Source organism: Peromyscus maniculatus, chromosome 15 (genome assembly GCF_049852395.1).
Source record: "Peromyscus maniculatus bairdii isolate BWxNUB_F1_BW_parent chromosome 15, HU_Pman_BW_mat_3.1, whole genome shotgun sequence".
Taxonomy (NCBI): Eukaryota; Metazoa; Chordata; class Mammalia; order Rodentia; family Cricetidae; genus Peromyscus; species Peromyscus maniculatus.
The window spans coordinates 68,082,246-68,101,219 of NC_134866.1; the positions used below are offsets into that span (position 1 = coordinate 68,082,246).

An 18,974-nucleotide genomic window follows, 5' to 3' on the forward strand; every position below is an offset into this window, starting at 1 on the left:
AATCCAGTCTAGTGGAGGCAGGTTGTTGTTGTTGGTGGTGTGTGTGTGTGTGTGTGCTTTTCCTTGTTTGCTTATTTAATCATCCAGGGACACTCAATCTCTTCCTGGGGGAACTAATCAGTTTCCCTAGAAAATACCCCTTTGGTCTTTTGTTTGAGGATATGGAGCCCAGCAGGAGGTTTCCTGTTTACACACTACCTTCTTCTAGTTTACAGAGAGAGGAAGCCATCAGGGGCTGAGAGCCGCAGCAATCTCCTAAGCACTCCATCAGAGCTCTTCCTCACAGTTCAGCTCTCCTTTGCACCTTCCCTTCCGTCCCATACAGTACCTATCCAGTAGAGGTCTCTGGGTGAAAAACACTTTGTTTCCTTATTTAATTGATTGTCTTGAGTGGATTGACTTTCTGGGATTTGATAAGACACTTCCCACTCTTCTTCTGGAACTCACTATGTAGATCAGTCTGCCTCTGCCTCCTGAGTGCTGCATAGGATTTAAGGCATGCACCACCATGATGGCTAAATTACCGTTCTTCTATCTGTACTTTGGCTTGTAACTTTTTCTCATTTCACCAATAAAGTCTTCCCATTCAGTCTCTTTGTGCCTGTATTTATAAACCCAAATATCTTAACTGTCATTTTGTTACAATCATCCGATGAATACACGACTATTATGCACCAAATCTCACTATACAATATACTATTGTGGTTTTTTTGTTTTGTTTTGTTTTTTCATTTCTTTATTTTTTTCAGAGCTGAGGACCAAACCCAGAGCCTTGCACTTGCTAGGCAAACGCTCTACCACTGAGCTAAATCCCCAACCCCTATACTGTTGTTTTTAAAACTTAAAATTAAAGAGATTGTTGTATTTGCCTACTTAATTGCAATTTCAAAGCACTAAATTTCCTCCCCCCAAAAGCCCCAAAAGATGGAGTATTTTTAATCAATAAAAGGAAATATAGTTAGATATTAAGGAATACAGGCGTACTTTAAAATAATTTTGACAAGATACTGAATTCAACCTTTGGCCTGGAACTTGGGTGAACTTGTCAGCCCTAAAAATATGTACATACAAGTAAAATTTTATAGACTGTATAGGTTATATTTATGTATTTAGGAATAAATATGACAGATTATTGATAGACACAAAATAGATAGATAGATAGAAGATAAATAGATCAGATAGATGTACAATTATTAAAGAAAAAGAGGCCATAAATTTGAATGAGCAAGATGAGGAGTATGTGGGAGTTTAGAGGGAGGAAATGGAAAGGGGAAAATGATGTAGTTATAATTTCAAAAAAGTTTTAAAGATTTATAAATTAAAAACATGCATTGCTCTTATGATAACAATTATGAATAAACCATATGTTCATAACCATGAATATCACAAATACAAAGGGAAAAATACAAAGAAGACCGACGTTAAGAAAGTACTGAAAATATGACAAATATGTAACCTTAAAAATAATGTTTCAATAAATGTTGCACTCTTGAATCCTACCTTTTGGGATCAGTTCTAGATGTTATTTTCTGCTTTTCATTAAAAGAAAGGAAGGCATGCTCAAACAATACAAGAAAGTCAAATATCTGGGACACCCAAACATCTAGTAGTCACAAGTTGTGTTCTTCTTACATCCACAAAATCAAGGGTGTATATTTAGATACATGCACACCAAACTCGCGCAATTGTTCAGAGAATAGAATTCATGAAGACAACTCACTTTGTAACTAAGTATTGTATCTTATCTCTCAATGGGACAGCTTGATTTACATCATATTCATCTGAGGGCACTCTGGAATAAGTTTTGGAATATAATTTAAAAAGAACTCTTATGTTACTTCAGTATCACAGGTGATAAACTAGGAGGGCATGAGTTTTTAACTAAATGACAGGATTTCATGAAATGCCCTAAACATCAAACAAACTGTTTTTCTATGATTCCCTTATCTGTACCTTCCAGGCTGAGACCTCTCACTAGCAGGGTTATCAAAACAGTGGCGGGCTAGAAAGGAAAGAGCCCTTGTTTGGCCTGTGAAAGCATCTATCAGGAAGGTCTTGATTTACATGCTGGTGGCCAAGATCCAGGGATTATTTTCTAGGGCTCCCATCAATCAGTATGAAGTGATATTGACTGTTTATACAGCAGTAATATCAGGATTCATAGCCACTGCAAGCCAATATAGTTAGAACTTTAAAAAGTAAATGTTCTGACATACCACAGTCAAGTTAAGCAAATATTGTCTGAACAAATCATATGTGTTAGTGTCTGTTGGGCAACAACCATTGTTTATCATTTGTGGGACATTTGTCCTCTTCATGAGTAATTTGGAGTCATTGTCTGGCATCATGTTGAAATAGTGGTCCTGGTATTTCATAAGCTACTCTCAGTGGCATTATGACCACAGATCTGGAATCACAGGGACCTTAAAGAGCCACATCATCACCGTGCTTAGAGAAGCATGGGGACCACCTGTGTGTAAAATGGAAAAACAATATGATTTTTAATTCTTTTGATTGTATTCCACTGAATGAGACACGTGACTCCCCAGGTGATTCTGGATGTCTTGTGGTTTCTGTTTCTACCTTGGAGTACTAACTGGCTGGAGGAATTAAGTTCAGATTATTGGATCTGATCTACATCACTTGGAGATGAAGGTGCAATTATTGAAGGTACCACCAGATGAAGAGAATTAAAAACCAATAGAAATCCATTCAGGTCTACTTATCTCTGTTTTATGGAGAAATTATGACAAGCAACACAATTTCAGTAAAATATCTAACACAATGACCCTCAATAATGATTTGTAAGAAGCTTACTTACATAGGTTATTCATTTAGACATAGGTACTTTACATATTTACTAAAAAAGCTGGAGCCTATTTTGTTCCATAGCACTGCAAGTATCTAACTAGGTGGTGTTCATTTCACTTCTAGTTGCTGATAAACTTGATCAGTTAAAGCCAGAACTTTCAAAGAAATGATCAAAAGTTTTTCAGAAAGAAAGTCTGGAGGTCTTAGCAATCAAAATGCAGACTGTGCCAATTCACCCAAGAGCTTAGAAAGTCAGAAACTGCCAGGGAAAATTGTGCCACTTCAGTACTCAAAACTACAGGCAAGTGACTACTTTAACCTCTACTCGAGCAATCTGAGATGCTAGTTACAGAAATTATGTCAGAATCGATGTGTTTTAAACGTGTCTTATGAAATCTAGATGTTCAAATGTCATTTCCAGCAAGTATCTTAGGATCTAAAAGTCAGAGACAATGAAGTTTTTCTTAGGCCACCATTAGAATTACAAAGGTAATTTGAATAACTACTGTTTTAACCAGATACTTTTCCTTTAGATGGCCTTGTTTTGCTCTTGAGAAGGTGATATTTATCGAGTAGCCGGAGATGATGAATACATCCTAGGGGACTGTTATTTAAGGTTGACTTAACCCACAGTTGTCCACCTCAGGCAAGGTGTTGTTTGTTTTGTCTTTGTCGGCTCAAGAGTGGCTTGCCTGTATCTATTGCAGCCCTCTGGATGGATGATAGAAAGACAAGGAGAGGAGAGTCGGAGGAGGCACATTGGAGCAAGAGAAAGCTCAGTCCTGCTTCCCTGATAAGGAGAATAAAGAGACGTTGGGAAATACTCGTAGAATATGTGGAGACCACCTGATGCGGCCAGTTTGTACAAAATTGGATTCTAATATTTTTGGTTGTAAATAAATCAATAAAATATTTTAAAGAGAAGATTCTCTAGGACATTACAACACCAGGATAGCTGTATCTTAACAGTGCTTGCAACACAGAATGTCAAAATCCCTTTCTATTCAGAATACTCTGCTTCTTTGTTGACAACTGCATTATTTGCTGATCATGCTCTCCTATACTCTTGGTTTTGTTTATTGTTTGTTTGTTTATTTGTTTTAAAAGCTCAAGCACTGAAAATTATTTGAACTGCTTTTTAGAACATAAACTCTATGCATTCAAAAATTTGTTTTTCATGCAGAAGTTTAAGCAATGTGGCTTTTTATTAAGCACTTTCTCCTCTTGTGCAGGTTTTCTTATTGCCTCATTCAACCCCTGCTCTCAGAACTGAAAGGGAATCAATCTGCTGTTAGCTCAGTGATCAACACACATCACCTAGGAATGGGCAGAGATGATGAAGCAGTGAAGATCAGTTCCAGACTCCATGTGACCAGACTCCATGACTATTAGTAAAGTCTCTAATTTAGTATTGCTCTGTGTTTCTTTTCATCTCCAGGGGACAGAGTATCAATTGGTTATCAAACACCAAATGGTCATCCCTAAAAACATACAAAGAAGTAACATTATACAGACTGAGAGGCTCTATATAGGAAAATATGTGTGCACATAGACATATCTGCATGTGAAAACGATTCATGAAAAAAGGCCCTATGAGTTTGAAAGACAACAAGTATATGAGAGGAACTGGAGTGACATAAGGAAAAGGAGAAATGTATTAATTATATTATAATCTCAAAACTAAAAAAATAAAATAAAAGCAAAGAATCGCTCACCATTGATGGGCTAAGGGACAAAAAAAGGTATTGGAGTAAAAGACAGTGTCCAGAGAACCATCAATAAATCAGCATCGACCTCCCTTATCAACTGCAGAAAACAAACTTCTTATCTAGAAGCTAGCTGATAACAATACTACATTGGTTGCTCCTAAATTTAACTAATTAGAAATGAAAGTATTAAAATATACCAAAAGCAAAGCATTATAATGGTAAGATAAAGTGTTATAAAAAAACTATCGAGAGTAAGAGACAGTTTATGAAAGGAAGGAAATTTAGTTTTTAATTTGGGTCCTTAGGAATTAATAGATGTTGACAGAAAAATGTGCCAAAGTCCCCCTAGTTAGAAAGAACTAATCAAGCAAAAATGTGGGGGCCAGATGCGGGAACTAATGTTTAGGTAAATAGGTAAGTTGGAATGGAAAGTTTACATGAAAAAGGTAGATTAGCTTGAGAGGTATATAAAAAGTAAATTGCCAGAGCTCTCTGATGCAGTATAAAGGATTTAATCCTGAAGGCAAGGAAGATTAGCAGGAAAAAAGATTGGGAAATGCTGGGTGATCTGGGAAGAAGAAAAGGTTGACAGTCCTCTGAGCAGACACCAGTCCTTGTGTGAGTCTTTCAAGGCTGGTGCCACCACCAGACTCCACAGCGGATGCAGCCAGCCTGTTATCAGTGCAGATGGGCAGGAAGGGATGGTTTCAGGAGACATGGCAAAGGAATGTCAGATTAAAGGACAGGATATAAGACTTTCTGAGTCTGGGTGACTGGAACATGCTGATACAGTAACGAAAATGTGGACGTCAAAAGTATGGCTTGTGACAAGGGAAATAAGAAGTGGGTTTGAAACCTAAGTGGGAATAGTGATGTCAAAGAGGATGCCCAGAAGCTAAGACTGGAGAAATACGTTTGGTGTATGTCTTTAGAGGGGTCATAGATGAACAACAAGTTTAAGCCATGCTTAGGAAGAGGATATGAGTAAGAGAACTGATCCTGGGAATGCCCTCATCTCAGGACAGAAACAAGAGGAAGTGACAGCTGTGGAGACTGTAGCTAGGTCAGACATCAGAGGCCACAGTCAAACACCAGGAGCTGAGGGTGCCAGTTCTCCACATGGCAGCACTCACCCTTGAAGACATCATGTCCTTGAAGAAAGGCATTTTCTGTCTCCACTGTGGGGAACTAAAAGGACGGACATCCGTGATGACTGATTCATTCTTGAACAGGGTGTGGGATGCATTTTACTGCTCAAATAAGGCCACCATGCTCCATTGTCCTTACCTACACAAGAACTAGTAGTTCAAACTTAGTAATCAGAAGGGACAGGAAGAAGGAAGGAGCAAGAGGGGGAAGGAGAGCACTAGATGGTACAAGCTGCCTTAGGAAGACTGACCCACGTGAGAGCTGTGAAAGAAAGGACAGAGTCCTCCAGAAAGGCTAAGGAATAACCAGAGATGGGGAAAAAGCCCACACTGTATTGCTGGAAAAGAGCTTTTCAATATTTGAAAAGCTGAGCATCTGCCTTCTAATAATTTAGAAAGAAAATCTAAGAATTTTCTGAAGGTCTCTGTTCTCAATTGATTAGATTAGCTCCTAGTAATTAATATTTAATTTGTGACACAGAATATGCATCCATAGCACACTAGCAGAAATGTCTCCTAGCTTTGATGGGATCAGCTCAGTTTAGCTAGAAACCAACATAGGTTCGTTCTTACTATTTCAAAAAAGAGTGTTTTCTAAAACAACTGTTGAGTAAACACATTCAATAAACACATACAATTATGCCAGCTAGTACTTTGTTTTGCTGTAACAAGGAGACAGAATAATAATGGTTTACAAGTTTTTTCCTTTTTGTGTGTGTGTTTTTGTTTTTGTTTTTGTTTTTAGAGACAGGGTTTCTCTGTGTAGTTTTGGTGGCTGTCCTGGATCTTGCTCTGCAGAGCAGGCTGGCCTCAAACTCAGAGGTCTGCCTGGCTCTGCCTCCTAAAGGTATGCGCCACCACCACCTGGATGTTTTCTATTTCTTGTCTGAAACTCCACAAGTGCACATAGTACAGATGACTAGAAAAGCCCTCATTCCATACTGACATCTTTTGTTTATCTTCCTGACATCTTAATATCTAAAATGTCTTCATGTATCAAGATGACTGCTTCAAATTGCATTTGCCTAGATAAATGATATCTCCAAAATTAAATAACTATATACTAACATATTCATTCATATGCACAGTGTTGTTTTTATCTATTTTAACTTCTACCTTCAGAATAAATTCCTAGTGCCAAAATGTCAGGAAGGGCATAACAAATTATAATGTTACCTACAGCATATAAGAGTTGCCTTTAAACCAACACATGCCCTCAAAAAAATCAAGCATATTGTTTTCTCAGTTATCTGATAGGTGAAAATGCTTCTTAGTAATTTTAATTTGTACTTCTTTGGTTATAAGTGACCTTGAATAACTTTTGTGATTACTAAGGGTTCACATTTACCTTAAGAAAATTGTTCTGATTTTCTAATAATTCATTGAAGCTGAAATGAGAAAACACATGATGCTTTCTTTCTTTTTTTTTTTACATGATGCTTTCTAAATATGAGGTAAATTTAATGCTTCAATAAGAGTTACTCTTTCTATTTTCAGAGTTGATATTCAGAACACTTAAAATGTCATATGTGATGATGATTTGAAACTTGACATATTTTACATGTGGAATTCATTGTTGCATTTGTAGACACTAAAAAGTTTCCCAGTTTGATAAATTGACACAGACAGAAGATGGAAAAAGAGCATATGCAATCTGCTTTCCTGGTGCCAACATCTTTAACAACCAGGCAGATGAAAAAGGTAAACATTTCTACTACTACAGACATCTCAAAATCACCATTAGCAAGCGAAAAACTTATCTGAAGGAAAAAACAACAACAAAAAAGTAAGATTTGAAAAAGAAATTATAGTGCTTTCCAGATTCTTAAGAAAAGAATTCACTATGGGTTTTAATACTCACCTTCTCATTCTGTGAGAAAAAAAGGAGCCTACTGAAGTTATGATGCAGGAATTCCCTTCACATTCTTAACTTATCTCCTTAACTTATCTCCTTCTAAACACTCTGTTCTTGATCACTACTTAGTGTACACCCCAATGCATATCCACACAAGCTCCTTCCTAAGGCATTGGGCAGAGCATCCCCAAAAGATAACCCTCAGTCACTTCCACACCAATTAAATTCACCAAATATTTCTGTGTTTTAGTGTCTCCTGAGTAAATCCTTTATGAAACACAGTGTATTTCTGTGTGTTCGTCAGTCAGCATTTCAGACGAACAGAATTCATGTTACCAGAATATACATACAAAACACCAAAAAAAAAAAAAAAAAGAATCCAAACCAGTATCTATACTATCTAAATCTGTAATATTTTAAAATGCCAGTATATTCTAACTATGCTGGTGATTTCAAAGTAGTATAAAGTATTTTAATTTTGTCATGTTTGATTAATCTATTAGTCTTTAAGCATATGCTTTGCTTTTGTATGAATTGATTTGCCATGGTGGCTGGTTATTTTGTGGACACATGGCATATTAAGGCAAAATAAATAATAAGGAAAATGACATTTACTAAACAACCCCAATAGTAAACATTCTTTTAAGCATGCTTCACAGGAAGTGAAATGAATAAATGTTTCAAGAAATGAGTCTTTTTAACTAAGTCGTAATTACTTTCCTGAAGAAGTGTCCAACATAATTGAGTCCTTGACTACTGAAAGGCAAATACTGCTATCTAGGAGCTATGGAATTTTTCCTAAATGGCTTTAGAACTAGAGAATGCAAGGCATGTTATCAGTGGTAAAGGGCGGCTATTCTTTGTACAGCTGAGTCAAGTAAGCAAAATGATTCAAGTGCCACCTATAGGAAATGTTGAAGTACGGGAAGAGAATTTGCTGTGATGATTGATACATAACCTTTACATAATATATTTTTTTTCTGAAGAGTTAAACATTTCAGCTTTGATTCTGAATGATTAGAAACTTCTCAGGCAATGTTAGCAATGGACACTAATGTTGACCTCTCTGCTATTACCTGTGGCTTCGCTAGTGTCTGAGTCTAAAATGGTGATGCAGAGCAGCTGAACATCTGACGCATTAGTTACAGTCTTTTCATGCTGAGGATGTGTTATGAGTGCTGTGGTTGACAGCTGCAATTGTTTGTAATTATCTCTATTTTCCTCATAGGTGGTCTCTTTGCTGCTACAGTTTCTAAGCAATCATATGTAATGTTGACTTCTTTTAAAGCTGTGACACTCAGGATGAACTTCCTCCCACCTTATTCTTCTGCATCAGGAAAAATAAAACTGAAAATGCTTAATGACAGCAAATATCAAATATGCCTTTCCTGAGGCTACTGTCACAGGATCCATGAAATGGAGAGGTTTGATAATTGTTCAGGTGGTTAAGTAAAATAGATGTTTGATATTAAAACGAGGCAGTACTAAAGCTAAGGTAGCATATTTTGACTGAATGGTCTTGCTAGCAGTGAGCACCTCTCTGTGAAGGACTGTGAGTCTATATTTCATCAGGGCAGGTGGGGGATTTCAAGACACACTACCCCCAAATATAGTATCCTGAGGTACTGAATATTTGAAGATGAAAGGATTTGAGAAGGGCAGATGCAAGAAAGACTTTCTGATTCTCTGAAGCAGATCATGAGATCCTCATGTAAAAGCTGCCTCCTCATACCTTGTGTCTCAGATAATGGAAGGATGCTAAGAGGAACTGAAGGAACTTAGCTCAGGTTTCCTTTGTCTTGCCATATTTCCCCGCAGTCCTACACCCTGTATCAAACCAAAAAAACACCCAAGTGCCACAACTTCTCTCGGTCTTCATGTCCTCATGAAGTAATCTTGGTCACATAATATTTATAGTTAATGCATTTGTATGTTTTCTTCTGTTAATCTGTCTTTTGTTGCAATGGTCCTGTCTAAGATCTGAGAAGAGAAGGAAAAGGAATTACCTACACACACACACACACACACACACACACACACACTAGCAGTAGCAGCATCATTTAATTAGTCATTAACAGTACTTACCAATGCTTGAGCAGTGAGTGGTTCAGATCTACTCCTCTGGGTTCAGACATTCTAGATGAATCTGCTTATGACCAAGAGAATTATATTAATTGTGTAATAAATTGCTTTGAAATCCAGCAAAATTAATGGAGCATAAGCGACTATAGTTTGGCTTCAATCTGTATAGCAGAGGTATTTAATAGCATCTTAAACAGATTTAAAATGATCCATACTCAGGAAACTATGCTTAACTATGTACATTTTATTAAATCTTTACAAGATGATTTTTCAATAATAGAATAAAGCTTACTAAAATATTGTTGCTAGAAACAAGGTTTTGTGAGACATGTGGTCGGCTAGAAAGGGTATATGAATATAGGTGTAGAAAACAAAATAATCAATAAACCCAAAGAGGGATTAATTCAGAACAAGGATTGTAAAAACCTGTGCTGTCACACTCCACTTGGAGGTTAGCTCTATCATGAATTCAACCAGGCATCAGCTCCTCTGGCCATCAAACACTCATTGCATCAGCCTTGATGGAGATATTCTGTCCTATGGTTATCAGAGAGGCAGAGAACAGAGGAGCATGCCATGGGTGCTGAGATCATGTGACTATATTTTGTATTATGTGAAGATAAATTTACAACAGGGAGAATGAGTTTGAACTAAGAATAAAGGTCATTGTATATATCAAATAGCAACTGATTTACTTGAAAATGGTAAAGAGAATTGTTTGTTCAAGTTTTCCACGTGTTAGTTTTTTGCTATGATAAAATATTTGACATAAACAACTTAGAAGAGGAAGGATTCCTTTCTCCTTGGTTTCAGAGGTTTGCACGACCATGTGAGAAGGATTCAGTAGACAGTTCTTCAACTCATGTCATACAGGATGCACCGAAGAGTATTAGGAGAGGCAGGCAGGATATAGCTCCAAGGCATGGTGTGTACAGTCCTCTTCCCCAACCGGATACCCTTGTCTGCAATCCCACAACCCCCTAATACTGTTCATATTTGTCAGGTAGCCCTGGCCCCATGATCTGACGCCAGCTTAAACGTCTTCATAGATGCACCAAGAGCCACGATCTTCTAATCTCCTTGACCTCTCTCAAGCCAGTGAAATTGACAACCACCATTAAATATCCCATCCACTTGGCTCTGTTCATCTATATTGTGTAATGCTTCTGGCCAGCCACATTGGCTTAGATTAATTTTTTAAAAGGGAGTTTCTGGCCCTTTTTTTTTTACCTCATCTCTAACCATTAGATACAGTGTATGTATAGCGTTTTGTTGAAAAAAATCACCTTCACACTCTGAACTTGTTTCTTTCCACTTTTTCTCTATAGTGTTTAGTGAGACACTATATTGTGCTGTGGGATGTTCTGTATGTCCTGTGGGAGCCCTTCTTGGGTTCTTTGTGCCGTTACCCAGCAGGTCCGCATAGAGGATGATTAGGACCATGGGCCTGAGTGCAGGTGTCTGAGATGGTCTGCACTTGGCTGTGCTGGGGGATGGTCTGTATGTCAAGTTGTTCTGATTGATCAATAAATAAAACCTGATCGGCTGTGGCTAGGCAGGAAGGATAGGCGGGACTAACAGAGAGGAGAAATAAAAGGACAGGAAGGCAGAAGGACTGACTGCCAGATGCTGCCATGACCAGCAGCATGTGAAGATGCCGGTGGGCCACCAGCCACGTGGCAAGGTATAGATTTATGGAAATGGACTAATTTAAGCTATAAGCACAGTTAGCAAGAAGCCTGCCACGGCCATACAGTTTGTAAGCAATATAAGTCTCTGTGTTTACTTGGTTGGGTCTGAGCGGCTGTGGGACTGGCGGGTGACAGAGATTTGTCCTGACTGTGGGCAAGGCAGGAAAACTCTAGCAACAATATTGAGATCTTTATTTCCTTGTCCTGTTTTTAAATTTTTGAGCCATTCATTTTACTGAGGTAAATTTCCATATAGGAAAATAATCAGGTATATGTACATCAGTGGATTCTGACAAATGCATACACCTTTGCAATTCCCACCCTGAATGACAGTTTCTGATTTTCCTTTTTGTCATGATTACACATAGATTTATAGCCAGTTACTTCTTGCCCACCGAAAGGAAGCCACCTTGTGCTGATTTCTGACACCACCAATCTGTCTTGCCTCTTCTAGAGCTTCACAGAAATGAAACCACAGAGCAAGCCCTCTTTTCTTCTGGCATTTCTTTCAGAAAGGTTTTTAAATTCATAGTTGTTATTGAGTGTGTGCAGTAGTTCATTCCCTTTTATCACCAATTTACATGTCATTGTATAAATAACCTGTTGCTTATCTATCACTTTTACATTTTGAGACTTTCATATATGAATATTATATTTATATTTTTTTGACCCAACCCTCTCCCCCTTTACTTCCTCCCTTGTCTTTCCCACTCGTCTAAAATTCATAACTTCTTATTCTTTATATTATTATTATTATTAAGCAACTTTTCTAAACTAGCGTAATTCCCAACTGCATTCTAAAGCCCTACACTTATATTTTCAATTAAGTGTGGCTTTATCCCTCTTTCAAGCAACTTGATTTTTGCAACAGATAGGGGAATCATCACTAAAGTCCACAACTGGTCAAAATGCAGAGAACAATTGATGGGGGAGTGCTAATCACCATTGCTTCTGGGAGAGGGAGAATCATTCTCCAGGGACAACTCACCCACATAGGTTATCCAATCCTGAGTGAGCAATCTTAAACCTGTAATGAGCCATTATAATGGAATTTTAGTTTCAAATAGACAATGAAAATTTTTCTCATAGGTTTAAATTGGTAAAATATACAGTTTTGGAAGAATATATAGATTTCCAAGTATGCTAAAGATCCTGTTGGAGAGAAAAAGCCTAATGTTCTGGTGTTTTGTCAGAAATATGAACCACTTGAAAACAAGAGTCTTCTATTTGGGGAAAAAATGTTGACGTAAACTAACATTGGGCCACTACCAATTTCAGAGAACTCTGGCCTCACCAAGGAAAGGACAGGCTCTCTTTTGGTGCCAATATAGACTTGCTAGTACACCAATAGCTTTCATGGTAGCAAATATAATTAAACATGCAACTGTGCCCATATGACACATGACAACTATGAATGCTTTGCATTTTAAAATTCTGCCTTTGCCTATGAAAGAAGATATTCATTGTGTTATTTATCTGTGTCATTCTTTTTTATGGAGATATGTCAAAAGTATTCATATTAGAAAGAGAGACAAGCAGATCAATTGACTCCAGATACGTAAGTTCACCTTCTATCTGCAATGTGCATTATGTTCTCAATCTCAACTTATCACTCACGGACCTTTCGATCAGGAGAACCCATTCAGGTAAAGAAAAAATGTCATATTGACTTGCTTATTGAAAATAACAGTTTTGGATAAATCATAAACACAATTATTAGAAATCAGCAGCAAGAAACAATAGCATGCAGAAACTGAAGAAAGAACTTGAACTATATAACATTCATATTTGTTTATATGATTTAAGTTTCTGGAATATGCCAACTAGAGCCCAAGAGAAAAAAACTGTGCTCTCTTGAAATGGGGTTTCAGAAGACAGAGTTCAATTAAACTGATGCCATTTTATATAAATCCTATGAAGATAGGAATTTTTATCGTGGGTTATATTAATTGAAATAGTTTATTCTACAGAAAGTTGTCTTTTTATCTTGAATACAATCTTAATTTGGAAAATGCCAACACTCAAAAAGAACATTGAGTATACTTAACTTATAAATTCAGCTGTATCTTTTTGATGGTTTTTTACTAATGAGCTAACTTTTAAATGATGCCAACTATTATTCTAAAAACATTGAAAATTAGTGGGAAATTTGATACACTAAAACTCCAGTGGCAGTATTTATAAGATAGAAACGAGAACTTAGTCTCATCAAGAACTAGGTTTCAAAATTATAACAGTAGTACATTAAATTTCTATTAATTAGCCTCTTAATAAATTTTCTTTACACAAAGAGAAACTGAAAAACAAAAGGACTCCTTAACACATCGTGATAAACAGTATGGGGGGGGGAGTGTACAAGACTACAAAAGGAAGTGAGGCAGGACGGTCAAAGTTCATAAAGGTGCACAAGGCAGAGATCAAAGGAGCCGAGCTCCCAGAGGAAGGGGAGCAGGAAGAAGACCAATCCAGCATGCACAGGAAGGATGGTGTTGACACTGAAGCTGCCCTTTGTGGTCTGGGAAACAGCCTAGAAAACAGGTACAGAACAGGAGAAAATGCTTGGAAACCATATTTGACAAGGGGTTGATATCCGGAATACAACAAAGAAATTTGGAAGAGAAGAAAAAAAAAAAAAAAAAAGCTCAGTAGCCAAAAATAAACTAAATAAATAAAGCAGATGAAAAAAAAATGAATAGTAAATCAAAATAGACACACGGGGCCATAGTCATATAAAAATGTTTAATATCAATAACAATTTAAAAATGGAAATTGAAACCATAACTGAAATATCAAATCTCTCCAGTTAGTGTCTTTGTTAGTAAAGAGATTTTTTTTAAGGTACTGGTGTGGATGTGGTAAAAGGAAACATTGGCATACTGTTAGTGGAATCAAGGAAAACAGTAGAGCAGTTGGTAAAAGGCTTAAAGAATAGGGTTATCATATATTCCAGCAGGTATAACACTGCACATACGCCCAAACATATGAAATCAGCATGCTGGAGACACATTCGTACCATGGTGCTTGTTCACTGCAGCATTTTTCACAATAGCCAAGGACTGGAAGCAGCCTAAGTGTCCAACAATTAATGAAGGGGATAAATGAAAATACAATATTGTATCCAATTCAATACGACTCAGCTGTGAAAAGCAATGAAATCCTATCATTTGCAATAATGTGGATGGACTGAGATCACTATGTAAAATTAACCAGGCACAGAAGGACAAACCCTTCATGATCCCACTCTCAAAACTGGGGTCATTGAAATCAAGAGTGGAACAGTGGTTACCAGGAGCTCAGAGAGCAGCAGGCTGCAAGAATAGTGAGGAGGAGGGACTGGAGCATTAGACACTAAGTCACTAAGTCATATAGAATATGTCTATTCTACATGTATTTTAGTCTACACTAGGGTGTCTATAAGTAACAATAGTGTACTGTATATGCATTTTTAAAAATTAGAAAAACAGAAATTAGATGTTTTAACCACAAATAAATTGTGTGTGCTTTGAAATCAACAAAATGTGAAGAAGCATTAAAATATCACATTGTACTACAGAAGTATGTCATTTTTAAATTTTTTTTTTTTTTTTTTTTTTTTTTTTGGTTTTTCGAGACAGGGTTTCTCTGTGTAGCTTTGCGCCTTTCCTGGAGCTCACTTGGTAGCCCAGGCTGGCCTCGAACTCACAGCGATCCGCCTGGCTCTGCCTCCCGAGTGCTGGGATTAAAGGCGTGCGCCACCACCGCCCGGCTGTCATTTTTAAATTTTAATTAATAATAATGCAAAAAAGACTTTTAAAAGGATATGTAAAGAGAAAAGAAAAATATGAGAGAGAAAGAGTAAGACTGAATTTATTCCGATTAATATATTTAAAAGCAAAGGAAGACAGGCCTCGGCCCTTTCTTCCTTTGCATGAAGCTAGAATTTACATATCACTGCACCCATGAGCTATCAGAACAGGTGAGGAATAACTACAGAGGAGGAAGTTGATGAAACTCGGCAGACCCGCTGTTATTCATTCTCAGAAATCAACAATTTCTCTTCCACAACAGAACATCTACAACAGTGACCAATGAAATGCATTATAGAGTGATTAACCCAGTAGACCACCTTCCCCCAAACTGATCTCCCAGAGTCAATTTTATGTACATTTCCATGAACTACCTTATTCCAGGTAAGCAGAACAATGACTTTCCCTTTGTTATTCCCATTGTCATACCTCATGTTGCATGAATAGAAATGTATATGAAACCTGTTAAAGATGTGAATAAGTACACCTTAAATTTTAGAAGAGAAAAAAGTGTTTAGAACAGATAACTGGATAATAGACCTTTGCCTTCAAATATTTATATCTCAACCTTGAAATATCTTGATATAGACTTTTCTTTAAAATACAACCTTTCACCAAGGTGTATCAAAGCATGCTCACTATGATGACATTTTTTTAATTGTACATATATGTGTGTGGTTATGAACACAGTTTCCCATGGAGGCCAGAAGTACCTGAGATACCATGAAGTTGGAGTTACAAGGTGGCTGTAAGCGCTTGGCATGGGTACTGGGAACTGAACCAGGGTCTTCTGGAAGAGCAGCACATGCTCTTAATCATTCAGCCATATCTCCAGCCAAAGAGGTTGTTCTTCTTTTTGCTTTTATCTGATGCACTTTTGATAGTTAATGTCAGCTATCAGTGCAACATAAATCTAGAGCCAGGGATGGAGGAACCCCAACTAAAGGACTGCTCAGATCTGATTGGCTTTAGGGTGCTTTGTAAGGCATTATCTTAATTATCAATTAACGTAGAGAGATCCAGCCCACTGTGGGCAGTGTCATCCCTAACCAGGCAGAATTTCAGCTATATGAGAAAAGTAGGTGAGCAAGCCAGAAGAAACAAGCCAATAAGTACTGTGTCTCTGTGATTTCTGCTTTATACTCTTGCCATGAATCCCTTTGGCTTCCCTTGACAATAAATATTATGTAAACCAAATAAAGTTTCCTCCCCAAATTGCTTTTAGTTGTGGTGTTAATGTGTTTGAATGATAATAGCCCTCATAGGCTCATAGGGAGTGGCAGTGTTTGAAAGGATTAGGATTGTGGCCTAGTTGGAGTAGGTGAGGTCTTATTGGAGGAAGTTTGTCACTTGGGGTGGACTTTGAGGTTTCCAGAAGCTAAAACCAGTCCCAAGAGTCAGTCTCTCTCTTCCTGCTACCTGCTGATCCATATGTAGAACTCTCAATTACCTCTCTGGTACTGTGATGGTTTGAAAGAAAATGGCCCCCGAAGGGAATGGCACTATTAAGAGGTGTGGCCTTGTTGGGGTAGATGTGGTCTTGTTGAAGGAAGTGTGTAACTGTGGAGGCGGGCTTTGATGTCTCATATATGCTCAAGCCATGCCCAGGGTCTCAGAGCACTTCCTGTTGCCTGTGAGTCAAGATGTAAGAACTCTCAGCTCCTTCTCTGGCACCATGTCTGCCTGCATGCTGCCTTGCTTCCTGCTATGGTGATAATGAACTAAATCCCTGAAACTGTAAGTGAAAAACCACAATGAAATGTTTTCCTTTATAAGAGTTTCTGTGGTCATGGTGTCTCTTCACAGCAATAGAAACCCTAGCTAAAACAGGTACCATGTGTTCCTGTGCACCAACATGCTTCCCACCATAATGATGATGAACTAAACCTCTGAACTGTAAGCTAGCCCCAAATAAATGTTTTCCTCTATAAAACTTGCTATGGTCATGGTGTCTCTTCACAACAATAGGACATTGACTGAGACAGTGTTGATCACAACAACAGAAAGCAAACCAGAACACAGTGTACTAATGTAGCCTACTAATCCTTCAAGTTAAAGGCCTCTGTTTATTTTATTAAGGATGATCATGCAGATCCCACTGCAGTTGTAATAAGTTTGGCAGAAATTTTAGAGCAAAGTTTAACTCAGACTCATCACTGAGTAAAATGGGGGGCAGGCAGGAATCAACTGTTACAACCAATGTTCTTAAACATTTTCTTTTCCTTCAGCCTTGAATTGTGAGCCATATCCCTATTTGTAACAGGAACTCACTGTGATGAAAGATGGGAATCAAAGGAAACAAAATTTAAAAACCAATAATCTCATTCAAATATTACCTTTCCTTCCCAAACTCTTGAAAATGATATGCATCAATGATGCTATGATCTGGATACATACTGAAAATTTTTGGGTAGAAGACTAATCTCCCATGCTACCGTGCTGGGAGTGGAGCCCTATGGAGGACAGCTGGGTAACGAATCCTCCACTTTCATGAACAGATTAATACTATCATAAAAGGGTTTAACAAATGGAGTTTGGCTTTTGTTTTCTGTCTGTCAGCCTTAAGAACACATAGTCTTTTCCTCTGAAAAACTTAAAGTTAATGCACCATCTTGGAAAGTAGCACCTAACCACGTTGTGAAACAAGCCCGAGATTTTGTCTTAGACTTCCCAGTCCTTGCAATTCTAAGACATTCATTTCTGTCCTTCAGAAGTTCTCGGTTTCAGGTATTCTGTTACGTAAGCACTAATGGACTAAGACAAACAGTATCACCATGGAAGAGGATGAAAAACAATCCAGATAAAGCATTCACTTTTAGGAAATAAGTCTTTGGTGGAAATGTGCAGTAATTATATTTCAATATTTCATTTATGAAATATTCTTATAAGATCTTGGACTCTTACATGAGGAAAAAGGAATCAAATCCAGGCACCACCACTTCTGTGGCATATAAATTATTGTTTAAATCTTGAATATTCCACAAAGGATCGTGGCTTGGTCCTCATATACTCAGAGATAGAGCCTTTGGAAAGGAAATGGTCAAGAAGTCTCTAAGTTATGAATGAACTGATCTATTTATAGGTTCATAACTTAATGGGTTATTGTGGCAAAGTGTAACTTTTAATAGACAAAACTGAATTGGAGAAAGTATTTGGGATTCCATGCTTGAACAGTAGATTCTGTCCCCACCATTCTCTCTCTCTGTACTTCCTGACTGCCATCAGGTACATAGCCCAGTTTCACTACCTGCCTCCTGCCACAATGCCCTATCTTACCGTGGGCTTAGTAAAACCAGATTCAAATGACTAACAACTAAGACCTCTAAGACCATAACCCAGCTGTCTGTATTAGTCAGGATGCTGCAGGATAATGCTTTTGTACACTGGTTTAACAAAATGCTGATTAGCCAGTAGCCAGGCAGGAAGTATAGGCAGGAAAGAGGAAGGCTGAGTCAGGAGATGCCAGCCATCCAGGGAGCAGCATGTAATGGCACACAGGTAAAGCCACGGAACACATGGCAACATAGAGATGAACAGAAATGGGCTAAGTTTAAGTGTAAAAGCTAGTCCGTAGTAAGAATTTAGCTAATGGTCTAATGGTTGAGCAGTTTTAATTAATATAAGCCTCTGTGTGTTTACTTGGGTTTGAACAGCCATGGGACCACAGGGCCATGGGAGCCAGGCAAGGCATAGAAAAACCTTCAGTTATATCAGGTTTCTCTAAAGTCACAGAACTTATGGAATGAATCTTTCTCTCTCTCTTTCTCCTTCCCTCCCTCCCTCCCTCCATCTATAGATAGATAGATAGATAGATAGATAGATAGATAGATAGATAGATAGATAGACAGACATAGAGAGAGGGATTTATTGAAATGACTTACAGCCTGGATTCC

General features: G+C 37.7%; 1 long non-coding RNA gene across 2 annotated transcripts in view; it reads right to left on the reverse strand.

Moving 5' to 3' along the window:
* The window catches only part of LOC143268772 (uncharacterized), a 76,680-nt gene that overhangs the window by 48,556 nt on the left and 9,150 nt on the right, over nt 1-18,974 (reverse strand). Inside the window, exons 2-3 of one of the 2 annotated variants that reach the window (XR_013044899.1) lie at nt 12,285-12,323; nt 9,609-9,669 (exon numbers count right to left, since the gene is read on the reverse strand). This is a non-coding gene — a long non-coding RNA (uncharacterized LOC143268772). The remainder of the gene's footprint in view (nt 1-9,608; nt 9,670-12,284; nt 12,324-18,974) is intronic. The other variant, XR_013044900.1, reaches the window with a different exon arrangement.